Source organism: Pinus tabuliformis, chromosome 7 (assembly GCF_031772625.1).
Source record: "Pinus tabuliformis cultivar Carrire ecotype Pingquan chromosome 7, CPIR1, whole genome shotgun sequence".
Taxonomy (NCBI): domain Eukaryota; kingdom Viridiplantae; phylum Streptophyta; class Pinopsida; order Pinales; family Pinaceae; genus Pinus; species Pinus tabuliformis.
In genome coordinates, this window is record NC_142293.1 from 987,440,057 (window position 1) to 987,457,409 (window position 17,353).

Below are 17,353 nucleotides of genomic sequence, written 5' to 3' on the forward strand. Positions count from 1 at the left end.
ACAATTCTGCCATATTTTATCAAAATCATACAAGAATTTCCATTGTTTTTTGAACCCGTACTAAGTCGTTACAAAATGTGATAAGGTTTTTAACAAGTGCCCATGGGCAAGTCTACACAAAATGCAATTTTAGAAAAAAAACATTCTATGTGAATTCTTTTGGGAAAAATTGTGCAGCTAGTAAACTTGAGACTTAATAAGGATTATGTTATAAGAAGAAATAAAATGTCTTTTAAATATGTAATTGTAAATATATATAATAAATGTAATTTTTATAATTTATGATAGGTTTAGTCGTGGGTGAGATAGATTTTAATAATAAAAGTGGTTTTATTTTATATTTTTCATAGAAATAGATTTTGTGTTAAAATTAAGGTAAGAAGAGGTAACTAAGGGGAATTTGAGGCTTTATATTACTTACTGAAATCTATTTTATATAGAGGAATTGATAAGATTTTATATCATAGGTGGTTCATCTAGGGTCATCATTTGGATGAAAGGAAGCCTCCACATACAGAATAATTTTCTCCTTCCACTAACATAGTGATTGAAGACAATATCTAATCAGTTTCTTTGGGTCAACCATACTCATATTTATAGAAAGCATAACACAATTATAGATTAGCTCTCAAAGGAAAGATTTCATCTATCGGACCCTTATCGGTTTTAGAGCCCCATTGATCTAGTCTAAAAGAGCCTCCAATAAAACCCAAAGGACACTCAACAACTTGAACAAAAAATATCCCTGCCATGTCGATGCATTATTCAATGTAAATGTGTGTCTCTCTAGAAGGATCTCAAGTTCTATGGTTGGAATGAGTGGTTCTACTCGCAAACCATAACAAACCACACCCATGTTCATCCAACACCTAGAACAATATGACCACCTCTCAGAATGTCTCGAAATACACTAAACAAAATGATCTCACCATTTTGGGATTTTGTTGGTTTAACCACATCCAAGAGAGAATATTTTGAGGGATTCAAACCCCTACTCAATTGCATCAATTATTGCCACATAATTATTGAAACCTCGATATTTAAACTCTATGTAGCGGCAACAAATCAAATTGAAATGGCATTTGATTTATCTCTTCTAATTGCATTTGGGCTTTGGGTTTTTGCAAATCTCTTTTATGATCTTAAGCTATATAGATTGAGGTTGGGTTGCATGGCTACTTATCTCAAGAAATCTCAATACCCTTTTCCAAAGCACCTAATTTGGCACAAGGCAGGAGAATGTTTGTAGAAGTGAAGTGATCAAGTTGGAGAACAATCACCGCCTTTATTTAAAAGAGTGCCCATGATGTGCTTTATTTTCTTTCTGATCCAAGTGGATTTAACAATTAGCATTGAATATTTGGTCTTCACATCCAACTAACCACAACCTTGACAGTGTATTGTGTCGATATAATTTGTCCATTCACAATATAAATAAATATCCTAGGTTCATCATTTATCAGTGATTCGATTCAATCATGATAATTATGTTGATGGATCATTTATTCATAACCTGTAATACTTTATTCTGGAATGGTCGATCGTTTAAGAAGGGAAAATTAAATGGATTTGCATTCATAGACAAAATAATTCCACAGGAACAAAGTGTGTTGTTTGCACAAGAAGCCATTATTATCTTCCTAAATAAATTCAAAGATAGTTTTTGCAAGTTAAGGCCATCAATTAATATAAAAAGTGAAATAATGTACTTTTCATCTTTTTAATAGATCAAATCATCAATTGAAGCAAACTCGAAGACATAGCCCATGAGGGTGAACTCTATCATCAACTTGTTGATTGTTATCTATGTTTTCAATTCTTGTTTATTAGTCCTTGTCTGCTAATTTTTAATTCATTAATCCAAATGTTTTAATAGCCATTGTAGGAAATTGAGAAGCTAATTAAATGAATTTTAATTAATGGTTTTAAAATGAAGCTTGTAACACTAATTTTAGATAAAATTTGGTATTAGGGCTAGGTTGATCAAGGATATGCTAATTTGGATTTGCACAAGTGTTGGTATTGAATGCTAACCGGGTCTAAGCTTAAGCAAAATTGAAGAGTACAATCCTGAGATTGTCGAGACATGCATTCCAATGGCAAGTAATAGAATCTAAAAGGGAAGAAACCTCTCCAAGTCTAAAGGGATGTTTTGGCAATCCCTTCTCGAGATGGAAGTCATGGTGGAAGAGTTATACATGGAACAAGGGAAGAATGAAGAAGTATTAAGTCAAGGTAAAGAAGAAGGAGATGGTGGTGACCCTCCTAAAACTATTATGTCCCCATCTTCTCCTTCAAGTCCACAAAAGAAACCAAAGAAAGTTTATTGTAATTTTCCTTTATTGAAATTAGATAGAAATTAAATTTCCCAGTGAATAATGGAGAGATGAATGCAATAATTGGATCAAGCAAATTGAAGTATGTTGCATGGTACAAAGAATTGTGAACGAAGAAGAAAAAATTCATCTAGCTACTCTCTATTTGGGAGGCACAACACTAATCTATTGGGAGAGAAAGATTCAAGAAAATCTTCTTGATAAAGCTGAAATGATATCTCCTTGGTATGAATACGCACCTACATTAATTAATAAACAATTTTATCCTTTAGGGTATATGCAAGGAGCAATAATGAATTGACATAATCTCATGCAAGAAGTACAAAATTTGCAAGATTGTGCTCGAGAGTTTAGAAAGAGAGTATTAACATTCGGCATTCCCCTTTATACACAAGTTAATCTTATGAAGTATATTGGCAGGTTGCAAGCTATTTGAGGCATATTATACTCGTGTTTAATCTAATTAATATTAATCAAGTTTTGTGTCCAAGCCACTCATATTGAGTCAAGGGGAAAGAATGTCAAGGACAACTTCTGAAAGAAAACAATTCAACTAGTACTAAGTAATAGCAAAGGAAAGGGTAAGATAAAACACAGCTATACTGGATAAAGAAGACAAGAATCCTTCATGTTCACATTGCAAAAAGGAAGGAAATGGTGACACAAAGTATTGGAAACTTCATTCAAAACTAAGACCAAAGAAGTTCAGAAACAAGAAGGGTAATAAGAATACCATTGTTATAATCCAATAGGATCTTCAATCAAATTCAAGGGATGAAACCAAGATCGTGATCATGGGAATACAAGGTACACCTTCTTCTACTAATACTAGCTCTAATTCTCATTCTTTAAAATATGAAACTATACATGATGAAAGGAAAAGAAGTGTGTTGATCCATATTAGATCATCTCAAAACATGCAAACGTTGATATACTCTTTGATAGTGGTTTCCAAGCTAATCTCATTTATGAATAAATTGTTGAGACACTAGGACTTGAAACTAAGACTCATTTAAAACCATATTCTTTAGGATGGGTACGTGAAAACTCTAAGTTATAAGTATCTAAACAATGTAAGTTGATATTTTCAATCACCTCTAAGTTCATAGATGAGGGAGGGTTAGATGTTGTACCACTTGATATTTGTGGAATTATTTAGGGAAGTCCTTATTTGTAAGATAAAAAAGCTATTATCTATAAGGAGGAAAATAAGTATCATCTTACAAAATATGGGATTGGGTACATTGTAACAGTCGGTCATGTGAAGACTAACTTATCTCTTATTTCTACAAGACAAATGCAAAGGCACAAGCACACTTATCCTAAAACACATTTGTACATGGGCACATTGACCTCAAAGTAGTTGCTGGCTCACCAACCTAAACATGATATGTACATCACATATAGGGTCATCCTAGGGGTGTTAAATTCCCCTCCCCCTTATTTATGCATTGTCCTTAGTGCATTATAAACACACACGTAGACACAAGAACAAAATTATTCAAAAAGAAGAGGGTATTATGCCCTCACAACATCCTCATGCTCCCATGTAGCATCCTTAAGACTAAAATGTGTCCCTTGCACCTTTACTAAGGCAATGGCTCAATTCTCGAGCACCATGACCTTTCTATTCAAAATTCACACTAGTTGGACCTAAAAGTCTCCCTTGGGCTCCACTTGTATCATATCCAACCAATTACATGATTACCATTACGAACATGATTTTTAAGCAATGAAATATAAAACACATTATGGATATTTTAAATGAAATCCTATCTGCAATTGGGACAATCCTCTCTAGGATCTCAAATGGCCCACAAAATCTAGCTACTAATTTTGCAGAACTACCCAGTTTCAATGAACTTTTCTTTGCTTTCACTCTCAAGAAGACATGATCGCCAACTTTGAATTTCATGTTTAGTATGTTCTTCTACGTGTAGCTTTTTTGTCTATCCTAGGCAACCTTTAAATTATGCTTGACTTTCACTACTCGCTCTTTTGTTTCCCTAAGCAAGTAAGGTCCAACAATAGCCCTATCCACTGGGTTGTCCCAACTCACAAGTGTGTTTCATTTTATGCCATACAAGGCCTCAAACAAGCTCATATTCAAGTATGTTTGGTACCCATTATTATATGCAAACTCCACCAAGTGCAAAGACTCTTCCCTTATTTATGTTTTGTCATCACATACATTCTTAGCATATCCTCAAAAACCTAATTGACTCTTTTTGCCTAGCCATTTAACTTTGGATGGCATGTTGTACTAAGATTTAAATTGGCTCCAAAGAACTGCTGCTGCTGCGCGCGCGCCTGAAACCCGCGCCTGAGCCTGCCTGCGACTGAGCGATCTGAATCATGGATCCTCCGGATCCGCCCAGTGGGGATCCGGAGCTGCAGCGAGCCTTCTCAAACTTGGTGAAATCTCTCCCTCCGCCAAGACCTAGACCAACAGCAACAAAATTTGTGAAGAAGCTGGATGTTTTACAGGAAGTTCTTCTGCCTCTGACCATTCCACGCATGGCAGCCATTTCCCTAGCAGAGAAAGGGTTAATCGGGCAATTCACAGGACTATGGCCATCCCCCAAAACAGTGCAAAGATGGGTCGAAATAAATTGGTCGGACAAGATCCAGGGCAAAATATCCATCAGATTCTGTGGTAGAGGATATTTTACCTTTCACTTTGAAACCAAAGAAGAGAAAGATCTTATATTCAGAAACGGACCTTACTTTATGGATTCCAGGGGCCTCTATCTCAACAAATGGACCCCGGATTTCGACCCTGAACTTGATATTCCAAATGTTGTTCCAGTCTGGGTTAGACTTCCTCATCTCCCACTTCACTGCTGGGGGGACGACTCTGTGAAAGCAATAGGGAACGCGGTTGGAAAATACATAGACCGCAGTGAACCCAAAGACAACATGCAGGCCTGTGCGCAGATTTGCGTGGAGGTTGATCTCAGCCGTGGACTACCGGAAGCAATCAAACTGAAAGTAGATGATTGGTGCCATATCCAGCAGCTGGATTACGAGCAAATACCCTTCAAATGCAAGGTATGTCACGAATATGGTCACTTTGCAAATAGATGTCCCAAAATAGTTAATGTTGAATCAGAAGAGCAAGATGGACAATGGGAAACTGTTAAAAGAAAAAAATCATCCCTTCCCCTCAAGCCTTCGGACTCTGAAGCCCCTGGTCCTTCCCATCAGCACCCTCCCCTTCAATCCCAGCATCATCCCTCTTCCTCCTCCCAGCAGCCCCCCCTTCATCAACCTTCCTCTCCTCCTCGGATTACCGATCCTTCCATCCCTCCATCCTCTAATCCCTTCGCTTCCCTTTCTGAGGAAGAATCAGTGCCTGATTTCCCCTCCTCTGACCCTCCTCTCCACCCCTCTCCTCCTCTCATTTCCCACCCCCCCCCCCTGACTCCCCCTCCACCAGGATTACCAGAAGTTCTTCAAAGGATCATGGGGCGCCCAGCGAGGCTCCAAAGAAACATGGGCCTGGCAGAAAATCGGCTAAACAACAGAGAGAAGAAAGTACCCAGAAAGACATAGCAATGGGCTCTCAGACTCCAATAGAATCCTTTATTCTTGGGCATTCAGATAAAGAAAACAACAACAAGGGCAAAGAGAGGCGAGCACCTCTCCATGTAACCAGTAAATCATGATGAATATACTATCCTGGAACAGCAGGGGATTAGGGCACCCCTCCAAGATAGCAGCCCTCAAGGATTTAATCCAAAGCGAAAAACCCGAAATCGTTCTTATCCAAGAAACAAAGCAAGATCAATCAGAAATTAATAGAGTCATCAACCAGCAAAAGCGTTACAGTGGATGCGCAAGCGAAGCAAGAGGAGCCTCAGGAGGCATTTTAACAATGTGGGATAGTAATAAATGGAATTGTAACTCCACCAGAATACACCAGAATTGGATCCGTGTTAATCTAGAAAGTAAGACAGGTGGAGCAGCGGTCGTAATCTACAATGTATACGCTCCGAATCAGTATAGAGAGAAAGAGGTATGCTGGAACACTTTGGAGGCTAGTATAGAAGAGGAGCGGGACAACAATCTCATTATTGCAGGGGATTTAAATTTGGTTTTGCATGCAAACGAGAAAAGAGGGGGACATTTCAACCCGGATCCTTTCAGAAATCGTCTTGAGAGTATAATGGAGGAGCAAGACCTTGTAGATATCAGGCCCAAGAATAGAAGATATACCTGGAGCAACAGAAGAATAGGAGTTGGCAATATTATGGAGCGCCTTGACAGGTTCCTCATAAGTGTAACGTATCTGTCCACTTTCACTACAGGCCAGTCAAATATCCTTAATGTCTCCGCCTCTGATCATTATCCAATAACGCTCACTTTGAATAGTCAATGTCGGCTAGGACCTCTCCCCTTCAAATTATGTTCCATATGGAATCGTATCTCTGCAGCAAATGACGTGGTGCGGCAGGCTTGGATACAACATGTGGAAGGCTCCCCAACCTATATCTGGGAAACTAAATTAAAAAGAGTAAGACAGGCTCTAAAAACTTGGGCAAAGAACAACTACCAAGAGCCTGAGCTGAGCAAAAAGAAAATAAAGCAAGAGCTGGAGGAAGTGCAGCGAAATATTGAAGCCTTTGGGCTGTCTCAGCAAGCCAAAGAGAGTGAAATAAAATTATACTCTCAGCTGAGACAAACCACAAACGACGAAGAAACCAAATGGAGATTGAAGTCAAGACAGCTCTGGCTCCAGGAGGGAGACAAAAATACTTCTTTCTTTCATAAGCAAGCTACGGTTCGAAAGGCTAGAAACACAGTGAGCACAATTAAGGACAGTGAAGGGTACAACTACAATACTCAGGAAGCCATAAAGGAAGCAGCCACCGCTCATTTCAAGAACCTTCTGACTGAGGATAAAGGAGAGGAAGACTACTCAAGTTTATTACAGCATCTACCCAAAGGAGTTACCCAAGAAATGAACAACAACCTCAAGAAAGAAGTAGAAGAAGAAGAAATCCAGAAAGCGATCTGGAGTCTTCACCCAGACAAAGCTCCAGGACCTGACGGGTTTCCAATTAGCTTTTACAGAGAACATTGGCAGCTGATCAAAAAGGACCTCATCAAGATGATACGTTGGGTTTTAAAGAAAGGCAAAATGGGGGGATTCACCAACTCTACCTATCTAGCCCTAATCCCGAAAGAGAATAGACCTTCCACTTTTTCTAGATTTCGGCCAATATCTCTATGTAACTCAGCATACAAAATAATCACAAAAATTCTGTCATCTAGGCTCAAGCCCCATCTTCAATCTCTGATCTCAGAAAACCAGGGAGGTTTCCTTCCCAATAGGCACATCTCCGACTCTATCCTTCTTGTGAAAGAGGTTATCCACTCAAGCATAAGCAGAAAGGAGAAAGGATTTGTTCTAAAGTTGGACCTTGCCAATGCTTTTGACAGGGTAAGGCATTCCTTTCTTTTTGTTGTCCTTCACAAAATGGGTTTTGACTCCTCCTTCATCACGATGATTAAAGCCTGTATTTCGGAACCCTGGATCTCTCCTCTGATCAATGGGAGACCGTGTGCTGCCTTCCAATCCTCTAGAGGTCTTAGACAAGGCTGCCCCTTGTCTCCTTACTTGTTTATTCTCATGGCCGAGTCCCTTAGCCAAATCTTGGACTTCAATAGGAGAATAGGGCTAATCACAGGCATCAAATTTGAGCAAGGAACAAAGAACATCAACCACTCCCAATTTGCGGACGATACCCTTCTGATAGGAGGAGCGTCCACCACGATAGCAAGGCGCTTTAAAAAGATATTAGATCAATTCATGGAATACTCAGGGGGGAAGATCAACCAACAAAAAGGTTGCATATATGGTTGGAACACTTCAACTCACACCATCCATAGCATTGCAAATATATTAGAAGTCTCCTACAAGCTTGTCTGGAGCCATTTCACCTACCTAGGGATGCCAGTAAGTATGGGACCGTTGAAAGCTGACACATGGAATGAAATTCTTGACAAAATAAAGAGAAAAATCCAACAATGGGGCACCATGTGGTTGAACCCAGCAGGACGGCTCGTACTTCTCAAATCAGGTTTGGCCGCTCTTCCCATTTATCGTTTTTCTTTATGCCAAGCTCCTGCTATTTTCCATCTCAAAATGGAAAGAGCTCTCAGACATTTTCTTTGGCAAGGAGGGAAAACGGAAAAAAGAAAATTCAACCTTGTCAGTTGGAAGAATGTCATCCAGTCTCAGGAAAAGGGAGGGTTAGGAATAAGATCTCCAAAATTGCTGAACTTAGCTCTTGGAGCTAAAATAATATGGAGAATGATCACAGGACCTGCAGCTTGGTGGAAGAGAGTTTTAGAGGCAAAATACTTGAACAGCTCGAGGCAACAGCTTCTGGAAACCAATACTCCCAACAAAGATAGCACAAAAATTTGGCAACTCTGCAAGAAAGTCATACCCTTCATGTCTCAAAACATCTCAAAAGTCACAGGAGGGGGCAGTAGCATCAATTTCTCTACAGACAGAATTCTTGGACAGCATCCTATTGGTTCAAAAATGGAGGCTACCCCTGCCATAAACTGGCTAAATGGAAAAGGAATATGGTACTTAGCTCAAATATCACATTGGGACAACCACTCCCAAGCATGGGTAGGTTGGAAATTTCCGGATTACCCCAGGGAGCTAGAAACTAGTCTTGCTGCCTTAAAGAACCTCCTCCACAATAAAGCTCCGATTCAGAAAGGCAAGCAAGATGGTTATTGTTGGGACCCAACAGGAACTCAATATACGGCTAAAGCAGGGCACCAACATCTATGTGATAGCACCTTCCCACAGGATATCTGGAATCAATGGAAACTTGTTTGGAGAGCAGAAGCACCCCCCAAAGTCAAATTCTTCATCTGGCTGCTCCTGAAGGGGAAAATATTAACAGCAGAGAATCTAAAGAAAAGAGGTATAATGGGACCATCCAGATGCCCGAATTGTTGCAGGTTAGAGGAAACCATTCAACACTTGTTCATAGATTTCCCGGTTGCAGATGAATGCTGGAGAAAGTCGGCCTCAATCGGGGGTGCTCCATGGGAGCCTCAGGCAACCATTGCAGACACAATTCATAAATGGAGGAAAAATTGCCCATGGAAAGGAAAAGATAGTAAATTGACGCAAAGGATATGGAATGCCATTCCCCTAACTCTCCTATGGAGAATCTGGTTGGCTCGAAATAGAAGGGTGTTCCAGGAGAAAGGCTTTAACATCAGAGCTATGTGTCTCAAGGCACAGAACTTAGCGGTGGAGACAATCACAGTCCACACCAAAGGTAAGATAGAGATTACTAATTACAGTATAGAAGAGAGGAACCTGATCAGTTATGTCCAAGAGAACATAACTAGTGCTCAGGAATTAAGCCAAGGCAAGACTCAAAGGAAAGAAATAAACAGGGCCTGGAAGCTAAGGTTAAAGGAAGCGGAATTTGCAAGCTGATTGAGAAACTGTAATAAGTTTTACTTATTCTTCAACGGCGCTTCTAAACTAAATCTGGGTCAAGCCGGTGCAGGGGGACTTATATGCAATGCTAACGGCGAAAACATACTTCAGTTCGAATGGGGACTGGGGGAAATGTCCAACAACAGGGCAGAAGGGCTAGCATTGTTCCAGGGCCTCACTTAGCTGATTAAGTTAGGAACAAGGAAGGTTATAGTGTTCGGGGACTCAGCAATTATCATTAGACTCATGGCACAGAGGCTGAGCATGCCGAACATCCTTCTGCAGCAGATAAACTACAGGAACCAGATTCTTCGAGCCTCAATGGAAGAAATCACTTTTTACCACATCCTCCGTGGACTGAATAAGGAGGCTGATAAGTGCGCCAACAGGGCATGCGAGCGCCCCAAAGGAATTCTGAGTTGTAACAACAAATCCTCCTTACAACCGTTACCATGATCATTCCGCATCTAGTCAGCAGCAGGTGTACCGTGGATACTAGAACCTATGACAGCCGGCAAACAATCAACTCAGTTGGCAGAACAGGTATGGTAGGCAAGATTTTGTTCAGAAGCAAGATTGGGAGATCTACTCAGAGTATAGGAACCAAGCGAAGCGCAGGTGAAAATTGTCCTCGCAGGCAGACCACATGTGCAATTCAGGTTAAGTCTTTGACCATGAACTGGAGCATTGGGAGATGTAATTGGACCCTTTCCCGCTCCTCAAGCCTGAAGACAGTTTCTATATATAGATTAAGCTACATGAACCTCCAACACATTGAGAACGACTGTGTTCACGAGCAGACGAGCAATCCCGCTTCCGCCAGTCTTCATATAGTTCGTGGGAGCCAACAAAAGCACAGCAACTCTGCGCGCACTGTGGAAGCAGTTTGCAACAAGCAGAGAGATCCGAGCCCCTGTGTTAAAGAAGAAAATAGAGCAGGCAAGAACCATTCAGCGTTAATGGATCGCCCGGAAGACTGCTTTCATTGCAGAGATCTTCAGGCTGAATTTGAGGAACTGCGAGCTCAGCAGCGGGCCATGGAGGATCAAGTGCGAAGTCTGGAGGCAAGACTGGAAGACCAATACCGAATCCTTAATGAGAAATATCGGGCTGAGATAAATCTATTCCTTCACAGGGTCAGCTCCTTACATGAGCAATTTAACAATCTGGCCAATAGATGTAGCCATGCTGAAGAATCGCTCACTGTCCTCAAATTCATGATGGACAAGCATTTCAAAGATACTCCATCCTCTTCCAGCGCTAAACAGAATGAGCCTGACCCTAATCCAGAAGCGTCTACTGCAAGGAAGATCAGTCACATAGAGATAGATTAATTATGTTATGTAGTTGTAAATTTTGGTGTCTGCAGTTTGTCCGGATCTACAGTAGTTTAAGAAGCCTCAGAGGCAGGAATACTAAAACAAGGATCAAGGAAAAGAACTTTTTTGTAATTCCTTGGAACCAGAATGCTCATGAAGCTCTATATGTATGGCGAACAGCCTTCTCTTTTTTTCAGATCAATATATAGCACTCGAACTTTGTCTAAAAAAAAAAAAAAGATTTAAATTGGCTTCAAATCCCTTGAATAAACTTGTCCAAAACTTTGATGTAAACTTGGGATCCTTATCTAAAATAATTGCCTTGTGCACACCATGTAGTGTGGCAATTTCCTTCATATAAATTTCAAAAACACTTGCTACCTTTTGTGTTGATTTCATTGGAATAAAATGGGAATCCTTAGTGACATTCTCTGCCATTACCATGATGGAATCATGTTGCCTCACAGTCTTGGGAATATTTGTAATAAAATCAATAGAGACAATTTCCCATTTATACTCAGGAATGGGTATTGGTTGTAGCAATCCAACTAGATATCTATGCTCAACCTTAACTTCTTGACATTCTAAACACCCAGCTATATAATTAGCCACTACCTTTTTCATACCTGGTGAAAAGTGTTCTTTTTTTATTGCTGAAATTGTTTTGTTCTACCCTAGGTGTCCAACATAAGACACTTTGTGAATCTCACTCAACACTATATTTTTTAACCCTTGAGATTGTGGCACATAAAATTTTCCTTTGTATATGATAATTTCATCTTCTTTTAGCTCATAATTCTTGTACTTTGGCTAAAATGTCCCTTTTTCGAGCATTGGAAACGAAGTGTGAATTAGTAGCCTATCCATTCCCATAGGCTATAGATTAAGAAGTAATGATGAAATATCAAGGAATTAGTTAATTAAAAATTGGCTAAGGGAAAAGAATATAATAAGTCACTTTATTAAAAGAAAAAAATGAACCATGGTATTAGGATGACCCGTGGTATTTGGATAGCCATCTCAATAAAAGGAGAGGAGGAGCTCATTTAGAGGTGTGATTAGATAGTTTTTAAATTGATTTTGTGGGCTCATTGAGATTTGTATGGGGGGTTGTAACCCTAGTCTAGATGTTCTTCGGGGGTAAAAATATCCTCCCTAGGGATCAAAACTAGTTTCGATTTTGCAAGATACACCCTAGCTAGTCATTTGGGGGGATCAACCAGATTTCTCATTGGCGCTTAGCGAGGAAGGACAAGATTTCGGGGGAGAACCACTTTAGGTTGTTTAGTAGTGCTCAATGAGGAAGTAGGATTGAGAAATTGTTAGAATCCAAGGTTTGAGAGATTGGAGTATTTGTAGCAAACCAGGACCATTTTGGCAAAGGCAATTACATTATAGAGGCCAAGTTAATTGGGGGCAGTGAAATATCTTCAAGAAGGTAGAATAATTTTAGTATTTCCAGAGGCCAAATTTGGAGCCAACCAAATTGTGGCATTATAGAGACAACTAGGATTGAGCATGGAGGATTTTTGTTAGGTTTCCAAATATGAATTAATGTAAATTTCTCCTCATTTTTTAAATAAATTTGACTGGAATTTTGGTGTGGTATTTTCTTTAAAAAATTGTGGTTATTGGCTCTCCAATTTTGATTGGAATTTATTTAAATTTACAACAAAATTGTTCATGGAAAATTTCTAAAGAAATTTGGGATAGAAAAATTCTCGATAATTATAAAATAATTAAAAGGGATATTATAGTGGTATCAAAGTTGAGCATCCTTCTCCCTTAAGGGGTTTAGCAGCGAAAGTTTTGTCATTTTTTCCAGGTAATTGTGGAACTTCGATGCAGGTTGAACTGTATCTTTGTAGCCAAATTGCCAAATTTATTGAGATGAGGCCAAGCCTAATTAAATTGGAAAGGTCAAATCCCTTGTTGTAGTGCATCCACATTTGTAGGACGAATGGAGCCAGGAAGAATGAGTAAAGATCTAGGGTCAAATTGGGAAAAAATAAATGGTAAAAACCTAGGTCAAATTTTAAAAGGTAAGGTAAAAATTCCAGGTTGAATTATTGAAGGGGTTCACCGCCAATCTTGCAGGGCCGAATCAACAAACCCTAGAGGTCGAGAATCATAGCAGATTGCTATGAAAATAAGGGTTCCTCAAAACCAAATTGATGCCCCTCACACAGACAAGGCCGAAAATTATAAACCATAGCTGGATTTAAGAAGCTAAAGGGCCAAAAAGGGGGTCGGAATGTTGTCTCCCACAACTGAGCCAAATCATCAACAAGGTTGATGGATCAATTGAAGAGTCTATTCCAGTTTACACTTACGTTTCCAAGGTAAAAGGCCACAATAAATCATAGGTCTAACAACAATGAATTTCTAATTCATGAGGGCCAAGTTCTGTTGTTAGTGTTGAAGTATAGAAACCAAGTTGGAGTCTAAATTCCTTGCATTATTGTGGTTGTTGAGAGAAAATTCTTGTGGCTACAGAGAAATCGAGCTATGGACAAGTTATCAGGTTGAGAATTTCATGAGGCAGAACCATGTAGCATCATATATTAAGAATTTGGTCGAGTGAATGAGTTGTTCCCTTGTCAATCGATCAGCAAACACTAAACTCGACCACCTTCGACAATTGGTGATCACCAACTTTGAATGTTAAGGAGGCAGCGACATAAGTCCACTCTTAAGTTGTGGAGTAACCCTTTTAAGAAATACATAGAAAGGGTCGTGGCACTTATGAACGGTTGTTGACACATAGGATTGGGATGAATGAGGAAACAAGAACCAAATCTTGGATACTTCCACTGGATTGAAAACACATTGAGATATAATTTTAGGAGATATAATTTTCTCATATCAGCATTCCAACTGTAATCAGAGTAGCGCAACATCATCATGGTGTTATGTAACCAAATCGCAAAAGAGATAGATCAACAACTTCAAAATTAGCCTCTTCGAGGGGGAAACCTCCTTTACATCACATAAATGAAAAATTCTTGAATGATACAATGAGAAGACATCCTTTCTATATATAATAGTCTAAGGGGTCACAATATATTCAGAGCGTACATAATAATAATAATAATGTAAGGGCACAACAATAACAACAGTGGGGTTTTATGGGGCACAATAATAACAATATGGGGACTACATGGGCACAACAATAACAATAAGGGGGCTACACTAACAATAATAATAAGGGGCTACACTAGTATTATAGGGACCTAACATGCTTCTCTCCTTCAGAAAATTGTTGACGTCAACGCTTGAGTAGTTCTGGATGTTTCTATATAAAATTTTCATCTTCCCATGTGGAATCTTCCACTTGATGAGATATTCTAAAATTGATCGATTTCATAGTTGTAAGGTTCTAGATTCTATGACTACTTCAAGTTCCAATATGATTTTTCCTTTCTCATCAAGTTTTGACAATATTGTTTGAACTGGGAGTTTGTCACCTATAACCTTCTTTAAGCATGAAACCTGGAAAAATGTGTGCACTCAGGAAGATGCAGGAAGCTCTAATTTGTATGCCACAGTACCAATTTTTTGCAACTCCTTGTAAGGACCATAGTACTTTGGTGATAATTTATTATCCTTCTTAGCTTGATTGAGAGATTTGTTTGTATGGTTGTAGCTGTAACAATACCCAACCACCTACATCGAAAATTCTTTTGCTGCGATGTTGATCTGCCTCTTGTTTCATTCGATTCTGCGCCAAATTGAGGTTATCCTTTAAGACTTGGAGGACTTATTGTTGATGCTCGATGTGATCTTCCACTGCTTGAACCTTATAAGTTTCTCTTAAATATGATGTGATGGACGATGGATGATATCCATAAAGTGCCATAAATGGGGTCATTTTTGCTGCAGTATGGAAGGAAGTGTTATACCACCATTCAGCGAGAGGTAAACACTTGACCCATTATGTTTTTTTATCAGATAAAAAGCAACGAAGATATCCTTCCAAACATTTGTTCACTATCTCAGTTTGCCCATCAAATTGAGGATGATAATATGAGCTATGAGTCAATTGAGTACCTAGACAAGAAGATAACTTTGTCCAAAAGTTTCTAGTGAAAATGAGATCTTTGTCGGTTACAATAATCTGTGGGTTTCCATGTAGCTTTTGAATCGTTTCCATAAATGCAATAGCAAATGTATTGGTTTTAAATGGATGAGATAATGCACAAAAGTGTGCATACTTGGTAATTCTATCAACTACAACCATGATGACACTCTTTCCTTCAGACTTGGGTAAACCTATGATAAAATCCATTGATACTTCCTCCCAATGTTGACTTGGAATGGCTAAAGGTTGTAGCAGTCCTGGGGTCTTAATTGTCTCAACTTTAGTTTGTTGGCAAACCAAACATTCCACCACAAAATTTTGAATATCAGATTTAAGTCCATCCCCAAAAAAATCCTTCTTGACACTGTGGTAAGTTTTTAAAAATCTCGAGTTCCCTCCTAAGGGAGAGGTGTGCAATTCCAAAAGAATCTTTTGTTTGAGTTGGGAATTCTTATAAATATATAAGCGATCTTTGTACCATAATGAATCATTTTTCCAGCTATATGTATCAGATGTATTATGATCTTGCTGCAACTTTTGAATGAGTTTCCAAACTTCTTCGTCATTCTTCCATTCATCCCTTGCTTCGGTTATCCAATCTGGTTGGATCATAGAAATGGCTCCAAGCAATGCTTCCACATCCTCATCCTTTCTCGAGAGTGCATCTGCAACAACATTTTTCTTCCCTTTTCTGTAGATGATTTCAAGGTCATAACCCAACATCTTTGTGACCCATTTTTATTGATCTTCAGAAGATAATATTTGTTCCAAAAAATATTTAAGACTATCATGATCTGTTTTTACCTTGAAGTATCTTCCCATTAGGCAAGGTCATCATTGCATTAGTGCATGCAGTATTGCAAACATTTCCTTCTCATAAATAGGTTTGTGTAAATACTTTCCTTTGATTGGACGACTTTCAAAAGCAATGGGTCTTCCTTCTTGCATTAAAACAACACCAATTCAATTTCCTGAGGCATCGCATTCCACAATAAAGGTTTTTGTGAAGTCTGGCATAACTAAGATTGGTGCTTGGCACATTGCCTTTTTAAGATGTTCAAAGGCCTTAGTTGCTTCTGGAGTCCAAGAAAATGCATCTTTCTTGAGTAATGTTGTTAGAGGTGCTTCTATTCTTCCATCATTCTTAACAAATTTGTGATAATACCTTGTCAACCCGAGAAATCCTTGAATATTCTTTATGGTTGTCGGGATTTTCCATTCCTTAATGGCTTAATTTGTTTATGGTCTATCTTAACACCCTCATGAGATACAATATGACCTATATATTCCACCTCTTGTACTCCAAAGAAACATTTGGAGGTTTTTACATATATATTTTTTTCTCCTACAATAGTTTGAGCACTCTGTCAACATGATGAACATGATCCTTCTAAGACTTGTTGTAGATTAGTATGTCATCAAAAAGTACTAACACAAATTTTCTAAGGAAGGGTTTGAAAATTGAATTCATCAAACCTTGAAACGTGGAAGGTGCATTAGTAAGGCCAAAAGGCATGACCAAAAATTCATAATGACCCTCATGAGTTTTAAATGTTGTTTTCAAAATGTCTTCAGTCTTCATTCTAATTTGATGATGTCTCGAAAGAATATCCAACTTGGTGAAGTAAATTGCTCCATATAATTCATCAATGACAGGAATGGAAATTTATCTTTAATAGCGAGTTTGTTGATCTTCCTATAATCTGGACACATGCACCATGATCCATCCCTCTTGTGCACCAATACTACTGGAGTAGAGAAATAACTTTGACTAGATTGAATTATACCGACCTCTAGAATTTTTGCAACCATACATTCAATTTCACTCTTTTGGTCATAGGGATATTTGTAAGGCCTGATGTTTGGAGGAACACTTCCTGGAATCAAATGAATAGCATGATCATGATCACGAATAGGTGGGAGGCTTTTAGGACTCTCAAATACCTTGGAATAATTGTCCAAGACTTTTTGGAGATATGGAGAAATAGACGATTTCGATGTTTGAACCTCTAGTGAGCATAATTGTGCAATTACGCCTCGTTGTTCTTTCTTTAGAATATTTGTCATGCTATTAGAGTTGATTATCTTTCCTAGTTTTTTTGTGATACCCCTTAATTCAACTTCCTTTCCTTCA